We start from the raw sequence: 12,401 nt of genomic DNA on the forward strand, positions 1-12,401 counted from the left end.
TATTGAGTCCCAATTCTTTTAATACCGTTATCGTATGTTTATTTTATTCTACCTTTTTCAATTTCTCTTATTTTCATCTAGCTTCTCTCTTTGTTTTTCTCCACCATATCGAACTGTACCGAGAATTCACTATATTTTCTTTCCACCATGGCTCATTGACTTGAATGTGTATAGCATCTTATTAAGTTGACAGTTCTAAAGTCATAAGGTAGCTACCGAGGCATTTCTTCCTCCAACAGTGAGCCTTTTTTGATGAGTATTTACACACCATGATTTTCTTATTCTGCTTTAAGCATTTAGGAAACGAGTAATTATTACCAAACCACGCCTTAAGAACCAAAGTTAGATTCCAAGCTATGGGATCGGACACTCATAATTCTTCGTAACAACTGAACTTATAATGAACAAAAATTAAAAAAAGATTTGAGGGGATTTTAATATCAAGCAACAGTCTAAGGAATTCATCAAGAATGAAAGAAAGTACATCAACAAGTTGGAAAGTAAATTAATGTCACGACACGAATTTCTCACCGTCGGGATCGTGATTGCGCCTAAATTGAACCCGCTAGGCAAGCCAACGTTACTGATTATTTTACCTTTTTCCTTTATCTTTAACAATTTACCAGATGATATAAGAAAATCAGCGAAAATCAAAATGCGGAAGAACAGAATTTAACAGTTTAACTTAATACTAATACGAAATCCATAATAAAACTCCACCTAGAACTGGTGTCACAATTTTACGGATTGTCTACGAATACTACAAATAGTGGTCTAAACAAGAAAATTCAAATCTGTCTCAGAAATAGATAAAACAGAAAAGAAGCAAGATAGAAGCGGACGCCAAGGCCTGCGGACGCCTGCAGGACTACCTCGGGTCTCCACTAGACTGAAGGCAACAACCTCGATCTACGGTCCGTATGGTCCAGTACAGGGATCTGCACAAAAAGTGCAGAGTGTAATGTCAGTACAACCGACCCCATGTACTGGTAAGTGTCGAGCCTAACCTCAGCGAAGTAGTAACGAGGCTAGGACACGACCAAACATCATAACCTGTGCAGTTAAACAATATCTAACAGAATACAATTAATAGACGCTATCAACAATTTACGGGAAGGGGCAACATGCTATGTGGAATACCAGAATAAGGAAACACAGAAATAACATAAACGAAACAATTAAGGCACTTGAACTGATAATAGCAAACAATCCCAGCAACATAAAACAAATGCACGGCATCACTCTTCGTGCTTTTACTCTCAATCCTCACCGTGCAATCAATAATGAAAATGTGCACGGCATCACCCTTCGTGCTTTATCACTCTTCCTCACCATATGAATAATAGGAATGTGCACGGCATCACCCTTCGTGCTTTATTTCTCTTCCTCACCATATGTAAATATAAATGTGTACGACATCACCCTTCGTGCTTTATCACTCTTTCCTCACCATATGCATAAGTATGAATGTGCACGGTATCACCCTTCGTGCTTTATCACTCTTTTCTCACCCAAACAGTAGAAACAGTAACATCCCAGCAAGGGAATCAACAATAAAAACAATTACATCCCGGTAAGGGAATCAACAATAGAAATAAATACATCCCAGCATGGGAATCAGCTATAACCCATCTCGTTCCAACAGTTAACTTCGCAAAACAAATCTCAACTTGAGCCAATACTCAACAATAGTCAATTACCAAGAAAATACCATCAACATGGATAATCATCAAGTTAAGCATGAATAGTACATAATAAGAATCTCAACGGCCATAGTTTAAGACTCACGGGCATGCTCGACACCAACGTATAGATACTCGTCACCACACCTATACGTCGTACACAATACTAACATGTAGCAAATAAGCCACAACACCTATTCCCTCAAGCTAAGGTTAGGCCAAACACTTACCTCGAATTCCACGGCCAAACCCAAGCCTCAAATACCGCTTTCCCCTTAGATTTTTGTCTCCAATTCACTTGTATCTAGCCATAATTAACTTAACAAAATCAATAAGTGCTAAAGAATTCCACTCCAATGCGTAATTATAGGTTTTCTATCATTTTCCCCAAAAAAAAGTCAAAATCGACCTTGGGCCCGCTTGGTCAAAACTCGAGGTTCGGACCCAAACCCGATTACCCATTCACACCCGAGCCCAGATATGCAATTGATTTTGGAATCCGACCTCAATTTGAGGTCTAAATCCCCAAATATCGAAATTCCCAAATTTTATCCAAAAACACCCAATTTTCCATGAAAATCCCTAGATTTTGTGATGAAATATTGTAAAAAGATGAAGTATACTGAAAGAAATGAGTTGAAAGTTGTTTACCCATGATTTGGGGAAGAACTTTTCTTTGAAAAATCGCCTAAGGGAGCTTAGAGTTTGAAAATTTGAAAGAATGAGTTGAATCCCATCTAAGTTATAATTTACACAGTCGCAGTTATGGCATTTTCAATAACAGGTTCGCAAATGCGAACTCGCAAATGCGGCCAATGCATCGCAAATACGAAGCTTGGCCTGGGCTACTAACTTCGCAAATGCGGTGACTGCTGGGGTCGCAATTGTGACATTGAACTTCGCAAATGCGAAGGTCCCCCTCCCTGCCCTCTGATCGCAATTGCGATGGATCTTCGCAAATGCGATGCTCGCATTTCGGAGCCAGACTTCGCAAATGCGAAGTCTGCAGATCTGCAACACAACAGCTATTTCCTTTAAGTCTCAAAACACTCCGTGGCCTATCCAAAACTCACCCGAGCACTCGGGGCTCCAAACCAAACATGCACGCAAGTCCAAAAATATCATACGGACTTGCTCGTGCGATCAAATCGTCAAAATAACATCAACAACTATGAATTTAGCATCAAAATCAATAAAATTCTCAAGAACACCTAAAGTTACTATTTTCACAACCGAGGGTCTGATTTATATCAAATCAACTCCGATCCTCACCAAATTTCACAGACTCGACTTAAACATTATTTCAAACCTTTACCAGGCTCCGGAACCAAAATACGGGCCCGATACCATCAAGAACACACACCATTTCATTTCCAAAAGTCTTTATATTTTCCAGCAAACAATTTTCTTTAAAAATTCTTTTCTCGGGCTAGGGACCTCAGAATTCGATTCCGGGCATACGCCCGAGGTCCATATTTTCCTACGGACCCTCCAGGACCGTCAAATCACGGTTCCGGGTTCGTTTATCCAAAATATTGACCGAAGCCAACTTAATTCAATTTTAAAGGCAAAGTTTAGCATTTTCTCAATTTTTCACATATAGGCTTTCCGGAAGCACATCCTGACTGCGCACGCAAATCAAGAAAAAAATGAGGTCTTGAAGGCCTCGGAACCCCGGATTGGATTCTAAAACACGAGATGACCTTTTGGGTCATCAGAATTAACAGCCTAAGTACACTAACTTCATATAGTACCCAAACAAAAGTATTCTAAAAGAGTATATCAGTTGTTACCAACATATAAATCAACTATCAAGTGTGCATTACATTAGACAAAGGGATGTCATATTATACCCACAAAAAAAATACAACCGAACGTGATAACATGACATCCTAATGCCACTGTGAACAACTAAGAACAAAAAATATAAGTTCTTACTAATCATATTGCCACCATCATTCTCGGTCTCTCTCTAAATAAATAAAATGTGCTAAGATATCTCAAAAATCTAGGTTCCGTATTTTATATGATGGGTTTAACGGGTTATGGGTGAATGATTTTTTTGAAAAATAATTATTTTATTAATCTGGAGCATTTCCGTTGGATTTAAAAAGTTTTATTAACTATAAGGGTAGATATGTCCCGATAGTATAACGGAAGATAGATGTGAATAATAGACCAAAGTAGAGGGGTATATTTGACACTTTGCCCTATTATAAATGCTTTGGTTTAGGTTTCTAATTTTTTGTCCACATGTGTATCACGAATAAAGTGGATCTGAAATCAAGTCAACCAATTAATTAGGAAGCACATTTCACTAGAGTACTAAAATAGCGTAGCCTAAGCATCTCAAGTTCACATAGGGTCCAAAAAAAGGTCGCACCTTAAAGGTTGTAATGTAGACTGTTTACCCTAATAAAAATATAAGTATCTACCACGAAATTTGTCAAAAAAAATTATTTACACATCTTAACTTTACAGATATTATAACCCCGATCCTTATTTATGACTAATATCCAATGTGATTTTAGATTTATCGATCCAATCACGACTTTCGAATATCCAATGATAAGAAGAAGAAAAAAAGAATAATGTTAAGAGCTCAATATATTGCCCAAGAGAGAAAGTCACATAAGTAACTAATGTGTAGTTTAAGTAGAAAATTTTAGCAGCCACATGCGTACGTAGTAAATGCTCTAGATTGGTTTCATTTCCTTTTTCTTTTTGACATGCATCTACGAGTAAAGTGGATCTGAAATAAGTCAACTTATTACTTTTAATAGGGGAAATTAGGAAACACATCTCACTGCATAGTTTACTTAGCTCCAAAATGTTGAAACTAAATATTTTATGCATTTTCCTTCCTTTTTTTTTGTGAGATGTGATAGTAAGTGGAACTCTTACTTGAACATAAAAGCAAGTTAAGAAATAATACATAAATAATTATATAGTACATGCATGCTAGAGTGGCAATTTTTCAGGGATCTATAAATTACGACAAACGAAGAGCAATAGATGCTCACACACAAACTTTCATAAAGCGTGGAATACTATTTATAGCATGGCATCACTTAAGCTTAATTTTGTTATCGCTATATGTTGCGACCAAAAACACTCACGCAAGTGCACGTGATCGTCAAGTAATAGAGTAGTGAGTAGAGTATCGTTCCCACGAAGACTTATGATTAACTGTTGACTGATTCAACTCAATTACTTTATTTATCCAAGAGGTTTTTCACAAAATCGAGATGTAATTGTTTTACTACCTAACTATCAAGAAATAATCTAACTAGAGCAATTAACCAAACGAGTAGCAAGTTCACGTAACAAACAGTAGGAGAGGATATTCCAGGGTCACAGGCTAGTTAACAATCGTATTGTGTTCTTGGCTTAAAACGACTAATTGATTTATCTGGATTGTTGATTGACAGGGTTTATATTACTCATAAGAATCTGTCGAGTTCTTACTCGCCTATTCAAGCTAACTCAATGCCTATATGTCTATGGAATTAAGATTTACAAGAACGCATTTATAATTCCTGTATTCCAACCAAGCAAGGCAATTGGGTATATGTCTATCCCAATTGCGAATCCATTCCCCGAGGCCCGGGTTCAAGAACCTGCTCTATTTAATTCTATATGCAATCTAAAGTTCCCACTTTCGAGTTCAACTCTAGATTCGTAGATAGTATTTCACTGTTAGCTACTCAGAAAAATAATTAAAATCAGAATTAAATAAACAATCCAATATGACAAACCAACTTCGTCGAATTAAACGTCAAATAACAACTTTCATGTTTCACCCATGACCCCAGAATAATGGGTTTTAGCTACTCATACTAATGTTTAACACAATAGGGTTCAATTTCATCACAAATAGCAAAAACAAAGAAAAGAAAACAAGAACCTGATGGTCAAATCTCCTCCTTGCCTCTTGCCTCTTGATACCTTGCTCTAGCCTATGAAAAACTTGATAAATTAACCTTGGGCGAGCTTGAGTTTATATAGGTCAAGTGGGGTTTCCTCCAGATTTCCAATTTTGCCCCTAAATAATCCTTCCCAGAAATTGGACTAGCGCGGTCGCGCATCTGGCTGCGCTAGTTGGTAAACATTCTGTCTTTGGGTGCGCTACTTTTAGCGCGGGCGCGCACCTGGGCGCGCTAGCCCAGGCCTTCCAGCTTTTGATTTTCTTCCTCGTCTTCGTGCGTACTCAGCTCCGAGGGGTCGTTTTTGCTCTAAAATCGTTCCAGTCACATTCCTAATGCGTCACATAGGCTCCTTGTCCTGCAATATTTAAAAATCACAATTAGAGCCCATTTTTTATCAATTAACCACATTATAACATCGGAACATAATAAAGTGGAAGCATAAACAATCGCTAAATCACCTATATTCAGCCTACTATCAACACCCCACACTTAATTCATTGCTAGTCCTCGAGCAATCACACTATTCTTTATAGAGGTCCTTTCACTCAACCTTTTCCCCCAACGCATTACACCTAGAACAATTAACATACATTGCACCTAGCAGTGAACAATCCTAGCCTCATAAGTCGACTCTCACATGCCATGCGATATTCATACTTCCTCAAAATACTCTACACAGAGATCAAGACTTGTCTTTCCTTCACGAACCACATGCCCTCACATTCACAGCAAAATTATATAGATCAATCCACACAAATGAATTTCATGATTATATATATCAAAGAAAAATCACTCACACTCACAAAAGAAATCACATGCATGCAACTGGTACCATAAGCTTTCCCCTAATGTAAATCTCTACTAATGCAGGCTCACTCGATCTAAAATCAATTAGGACTTTTCATGGTTGTAATATGGGCTAAGGGACGGGTAGGATATATTTAGGAATAGTGGTTCACCCTCCTAAGCACTTTAACACATCACATAATCACTTTGAGCGCAAATTCTTCAATCCCCACTTCAATTTCACAAACAATATCACCCCAGAATTTCTCCCTCTTTCTTTAAGCACTACTTTAGTTTATACCCCACTAGCAAGAACAAGACAACAATTTATTCACCTATATTTTCCTTCTTCTTTTTTTCCTTTCAATTTCCGCTAGTGGTGTATTATTTTACAAAACAAGAGCACCTTTCTTCCTTTTATTGGTTCCACTCAAAAGCCACCCCTCACTTAGTTCCTTCCTATTTCTTTTAGCGCTCATTTTTCAATTAAAGTGCTTTAAGAGGAAAAAAGATCAAAGATATCGAATAAGAACAAAAAGGATACAGGCTTGTAATGTGGGTGCCAAAGAAAAGTCTATAGGCTCAAAAGGGTTAACTAGGGATGAATTTTATTTGTGATAAGCAATTACACTCAAAAGATCAAAGAGAGCCTAAAATCATCTTTCAAACCGAGCATAACTTTGAATTTCGCTTCAACTCACATACCGGGCAAGTTCTAGACACAAGTACACAACATGGACTACACAAAACCTCACCACACATGGCACATGACTCGTTTCAGATCAGCTCATCAAGATACTCCATTACGGGCATTCAATTCAGTCAAACATACAGATTAAGGCACTTTAGTGAGATTCAACAAACAAGACTAAGCGTTACACTCTAGGGTCTATTGTGTTCAGGTGTGTCAACGCTATGGGTTCTCTTTTGAATTTTCTAGCTCGTAGCCCTTTAACCCAATCTACAAATAAAAAGAAAACAAAATAAAAACTACCTACACCGGGTTCAAGTTAAACCCTTGGAAAAGAACTGTGGTATAAAGAAAAAGGGGGAGTTGCTACACTACCTAAAAAAATCTCTTTTTTTTTGTCGACTTAGTCCCTCAAGAACCCCGTCGAAAAGGATCCGTCGTCGGGACGAGCCATTTATCTATTTTAACTAATGATTCCTACTTAATGCTAAACTAGCAAAATCAAACTAAACAAAATAAAAACATCATTCAAATAATACATCTACAAACATACAACGAAGTACCCCTCACCCCACACTTAAAAATGAAGACATGTCCCCATGGCTTTAAAATACAAAATAGCAGCGAGGTAAAGGGACTTCCCTGAGGGGTCATTCCTAGTCGGAGACGGTGTCTGGGTTGACGTGGTACGCCCGCCCCAACGCTCTCAACCAGCCCATGATTTTCGTTTCCGACTTCTTTTGTCGGTCATCCATCGCATCTACCCGAGTGCGCAAACCCGCCATCTCCTGCTCCAAAGCAGTAAGACGGGACACCCGGACGGCTCCTGAAGATGTTGCAGTCCCAGATGGACCTGCAACAGGCATATTTTGTTCTTGAGCTTGTGGTGCAACTTCCACATTTTCTTCAGCAGCTTCCTCATCCTCAGCCTCATCAGAACTACTCCTCTCCGCCACTACTTCCGGCTCCTTACCCGTTGTCACCTTATCAACACGGAACCTGCCTTCCTTTCTTACTAATCCATCCACAGGGAGTTTTTCGGGCACCTGAGCAGCCCTGCACAGTTGAGTCACTAAGGAAGGGAAAAAGAACCCATACCTTTTGATTTGGCTGCGAATGAATATCTCATCATATATCACCTGGGCCACATCGAAGTCATAAACATTGACAAAACACCAGATCAAGGCCGCACGGGGCCCATTCACCTCTGTCGTATTGTGCGACGGGAGCAAGCCGTTGTTGATTAGGTGCAACCAGCACTTCCCTTCAAAGGTGAGTGCGGAGGAGTGGAATTTATCCCCATAGTCCATCCAGTTCACTGCTTTACCGGGCACACAGATTGTCTCAACAAATCGTGCCCATTTTCCGTCGTTCATTGGGTGGCACCCGTACTCATGGAAGTAATCACCAGCATCCGGAGGAGGAGGCAGTTGGTAGGCCGCCCGTATTGCCTCAACAGAAGCAGTCACCGCCCTTCGGCGCACCGTGACTACCCCATTTACATGTTCTGGTACATTTGCATAAAATTCACGCACAATCATAGCATTACCTTCACCGGGCTCATTAATAATAGTTTGTAGCCCCCGCCTCAATAACTTATCGTAATATGCGGGCAGTGGCGCTGGAGCTGTGCAATGTGAATACCCCTTTCCGGAATTGGCTTTTTACGAGCCTTTTCCGCAAAGCGATCTTGTGCCTTTGCCGAAACAAATTTTGTCGCATCGAAGGTACGTGCAGGTGCACCCCCTCTTGACCTAGACGGACCAGCCTGACTGCTCGAGGAGGCCCCTGTGGCGCATCGTTTCCTAGATGGAGTCATGATATCTGCAAAACAGGACACATTAGCTCAGCCCAATAAAAAATTTGTGATGCAATGCGGTTACTCAGACTTCCCACGCATATGCCATCACAAACTACACAATCACGTTCAATGGGGCCTTTCCACAAACACCTTGTGGGCATTAGACATTCACAACTCCTTTTATCTTGTTAGAACAATAATCTACCACATAATTTCACTTAACAACACCACAACGTCACTTACCACCCCACACTTATCACTTACCAACACTACAACATGTATCACTAATATCTCTACACAAACCCAAAGAACATCTACAACAATGGCATACAAATATACAAAAATCTGAAAAATAAGAAAAGGATAAAAAAAAAGATGAAAAGAACCTAAGGACCATACCTGTGGTGGGAGATGAGTGCGAGTAGAGAAATTAGTTGGAGAAGAAGAGGGGAAGCTTGGGGATGGGGAACTCGTGAGATTGGAAGGGGAATTTGGGAGGAATGTAGATGAAGGGTTTGTTGTGTTTGTTTGGGGGGTTATGTGCGGTAGGTGAGTAATAAGAAAGGGGGGGGGGAATTAGATTAAAATGTATGCAAAAGAAAAAAAAATAAAATAAAAACTTAACTAATAATAAAAAATGACGGGCGACAATTTGACGGGACTAGCGCGCCCAGATGCGCGGGCGCGCTAGTTTTAGCGCGGCCAACTACAGAATCTGGGAAAGTTAGCGTGCCACATGCGCGGTCATGCTAGTAGCGCGCCCACATGCGCGGCCGCGCTATTTTTAGCTCGCTCAAAAACAGAAATGGAACAATTTAGTGCGCCCAGATACGCGTCCAGTAGCGCGGGCGCGCACCTGGGGAGTTTTTCTCTTCAACTTTTCACCTGTTCTCACCTCGTTCGATGGCCTTAGCACTTGCCCATTATCACCTGCATTGGTTAGCACTTCCTAAAACACAAAATCAACAACTAATACTATCGTTGGGTTGCCTCCCAACCAGCGCCTTATTTAACGTCGTGGCACGACGGTTACAACAATTCAATGGGTTACCTCCCATCTAGCGCCTGATTTAACATCGCGGCACGACTCAACACGTTCTCAAGCATCCGTCAAGTTCACCGAGGTCTTGTGACGTGCAAAGTCACCACCCCAGTAAAGTTTTATCCTTTGACCATTCACCAAGATAGTACCAGTTGAACTCATATCCCGCAATTCTACAGCTCCATGAGGCTTCACACTTACCACAACAAAAGGGCCTGACCAACGAGATTTAAGCTTTCCGGGAAAAAACTTCAACCTCGAATTGAACAACAGAACTTCTTGCCCTGGCTCGAACTCACGATGTTCAATGTGCTTGTCATGCCACTTCTTAGTCTTTTCTTTATACAATTTGGCATTCTCATATGCGTGCAATCTAAACTTATCCAACTCGTTGAGTTGCAGCAACCTCTTCTCTCCAGCTAGGTCCCCATCCATATTCAGCTTTTTAATTGCCCAATAGGCCTTGTGTTCAAGTTCGACGGGCAAGTGACATGCCTTCCCATAAACCAATTTATACGGAGAAGCACCTATGGGAGTTTTGTACGCAGTTAGATATGCCCACAATGCGTCGTCTAATTTCCCGGCCCAGTCTTTTCTATTTGCACTCACTGTTTTCTCAAGAATCTGCTTTACCTCTCTGTTTGACACCTCCACTTGACCACTCGTCTGGGGGTGATAGGCAGTGGACACCTTATGCTTGACTCCATACTTTGCAAGGACATTATTCAGCAATTTGTTGCAGAAATGCGTTCCTCCATCGCTGATCAATACTCTTGGAGTTCCAAAACGTGTAAAGATGTGCTTCTTGACAAAGCTCACCACCACCTTTTCATCATTAGTGGGTAGAGCAATGGCCTCCACCCACTTGGTAACATAGTCGACTGCCACCAAGATGTACCTATGACCATTAGATTGTGGAAACGGTCCCATGAAATCTATTCCCCACACATCAAAGAGCTCCACTACCAGAATGTTTTGCAGCGGCATCTCGTGCCTCTTTGTGATCGTTCCGGTTGTTTGGCACCTGTCACACATTTTAACAAAGGCGTGTGCATCCCTAAACAATTTTGGCCAATAGAAACCGGATTGTAACACTTTTTGGGCGGTCCGGTCTCCCCCGTAATGACCTCCGTAACGTGATTGTAACACTTTTTGGGCGGTCCGGTCTCCCCCGTAATGACCTCCGTATGGTGAGGCGTGACAGCTATGAAGTATGGCACTCATTTGCTCCTCAGGAACACATCTCCGCACCAACTGATCTACACAGAGCCTGTATAAGAATGGCTCATCCCACATGTAAAGCCTCACATCATGCAGGAACCTTCGTCTATTATCTGGTGTCAACTCTGGTGGTGTCACCCCACTTGCAATAAAATTCACATAGTCTGCATACCACGGGGCTGTGCTTGAGGCAATCACCAGTAACTGCTCATCAAGGAATGTTTCTTTGATTACACCCCCTTCAGCTACATGATTCCGATTTTCTAATCTAGACAAGTGATCAACCACTTGATTCTCTGTTCCTTTGCGATCTCGGATCTCTAAATCAAACTCTTGCAAGAGTAGGACCCACCGAATCAGTCTCGACTTGGCGTCCTTCTTCTCAAACAGGTATCTGATAGCTGAATGATCTGTGTAGACAATGACTTTGGTCCCCACAAGATATGACCTGAACTTGTCAAACGCCCACACCACTGCAAGTAACTCTTTTTCAGTGACTGTGTAGTTCATCTGAGCTGGATTCAGAGTTTTTCTCGCATAGTAGATGGGGTGGAAGATTTTATTTCTCCTTTGCCCCAAGACAGCTCCAACAGCCAAGTCGCTCGCATCGCACATCAATTCAAATGGCTTCCCAATCCGGAGCAATTATGATTGGTGCAGTCACCAACCTTCCCTTCAGCTCCTCGAATGCCTTCAGACAGGCATCATCAAATTTAAAGGCAACATCCTTCTCAAGCAACCTGCACAAGGGAGAGGAAATTTTCGAGAAATCTTTAATGAAACGACGATAAAAACCTGCATGGCCCAAGAAACTGCGAATGCCTTTGACAGATATCGGTGGAGACAATTTTTCAATCGCTTCCACCTTTGCCTTGTCCACCTGCAAACCATCTTTTGACACCTTGTGCCCCAAACCATGAAATGGCACTTTTCCCAGTTTAGCACCAAGTTAGTCTCTTCACACCTAGCGAGCACTTTAGCAAGATTCATCAAGCAGTTATCAAAAGAACATCCAAACACAGAAAAATCATCCATGAATACTTCCACAAACCTCTCGACCATGTCAGTAAAAATGGCCATCATACACCTTTGAAAAGTCGCGGGTGCATTACAAAGACCAAAGGGCATTCTCTTGAACGCATACGTGCCATAAGGACATGTAAAAGTGGTCTTCTCTTGGTCCTCTGGGGCTATAGAAATCTGATTATACCCAAAGTAACCATCCAAGAAGCAGTAGTACTCCTGGCCA

The 12,401-nt window shown here is 41.0% G+C and overlaps 1 pseudogene; it reads right to left on the minus strand.

Moving 5' to 3' along the window:
• Positions 1 to 12,401, minus strand: part of LOC109234774 — an 88,203-nt pseudogene that overhangs the window by 70,490 nt on the left and 5,312 nt on the right.

Source organism: Nicotiana attenuata, chromosome 11 (assembly GCF_001879085.1).
Source record: "Nicotiana attenuata strain UT chromosome 11, NIATTr2, whole genome shotgun sequence".
In the NCBI taxonomy this organism is placed as follows: Eukaryota; Viridiplantae; Streptophyta; class Magnoliopsida; order Solanales; family Solanaceae; genus Nicotiana; species Nicotiana attenuata.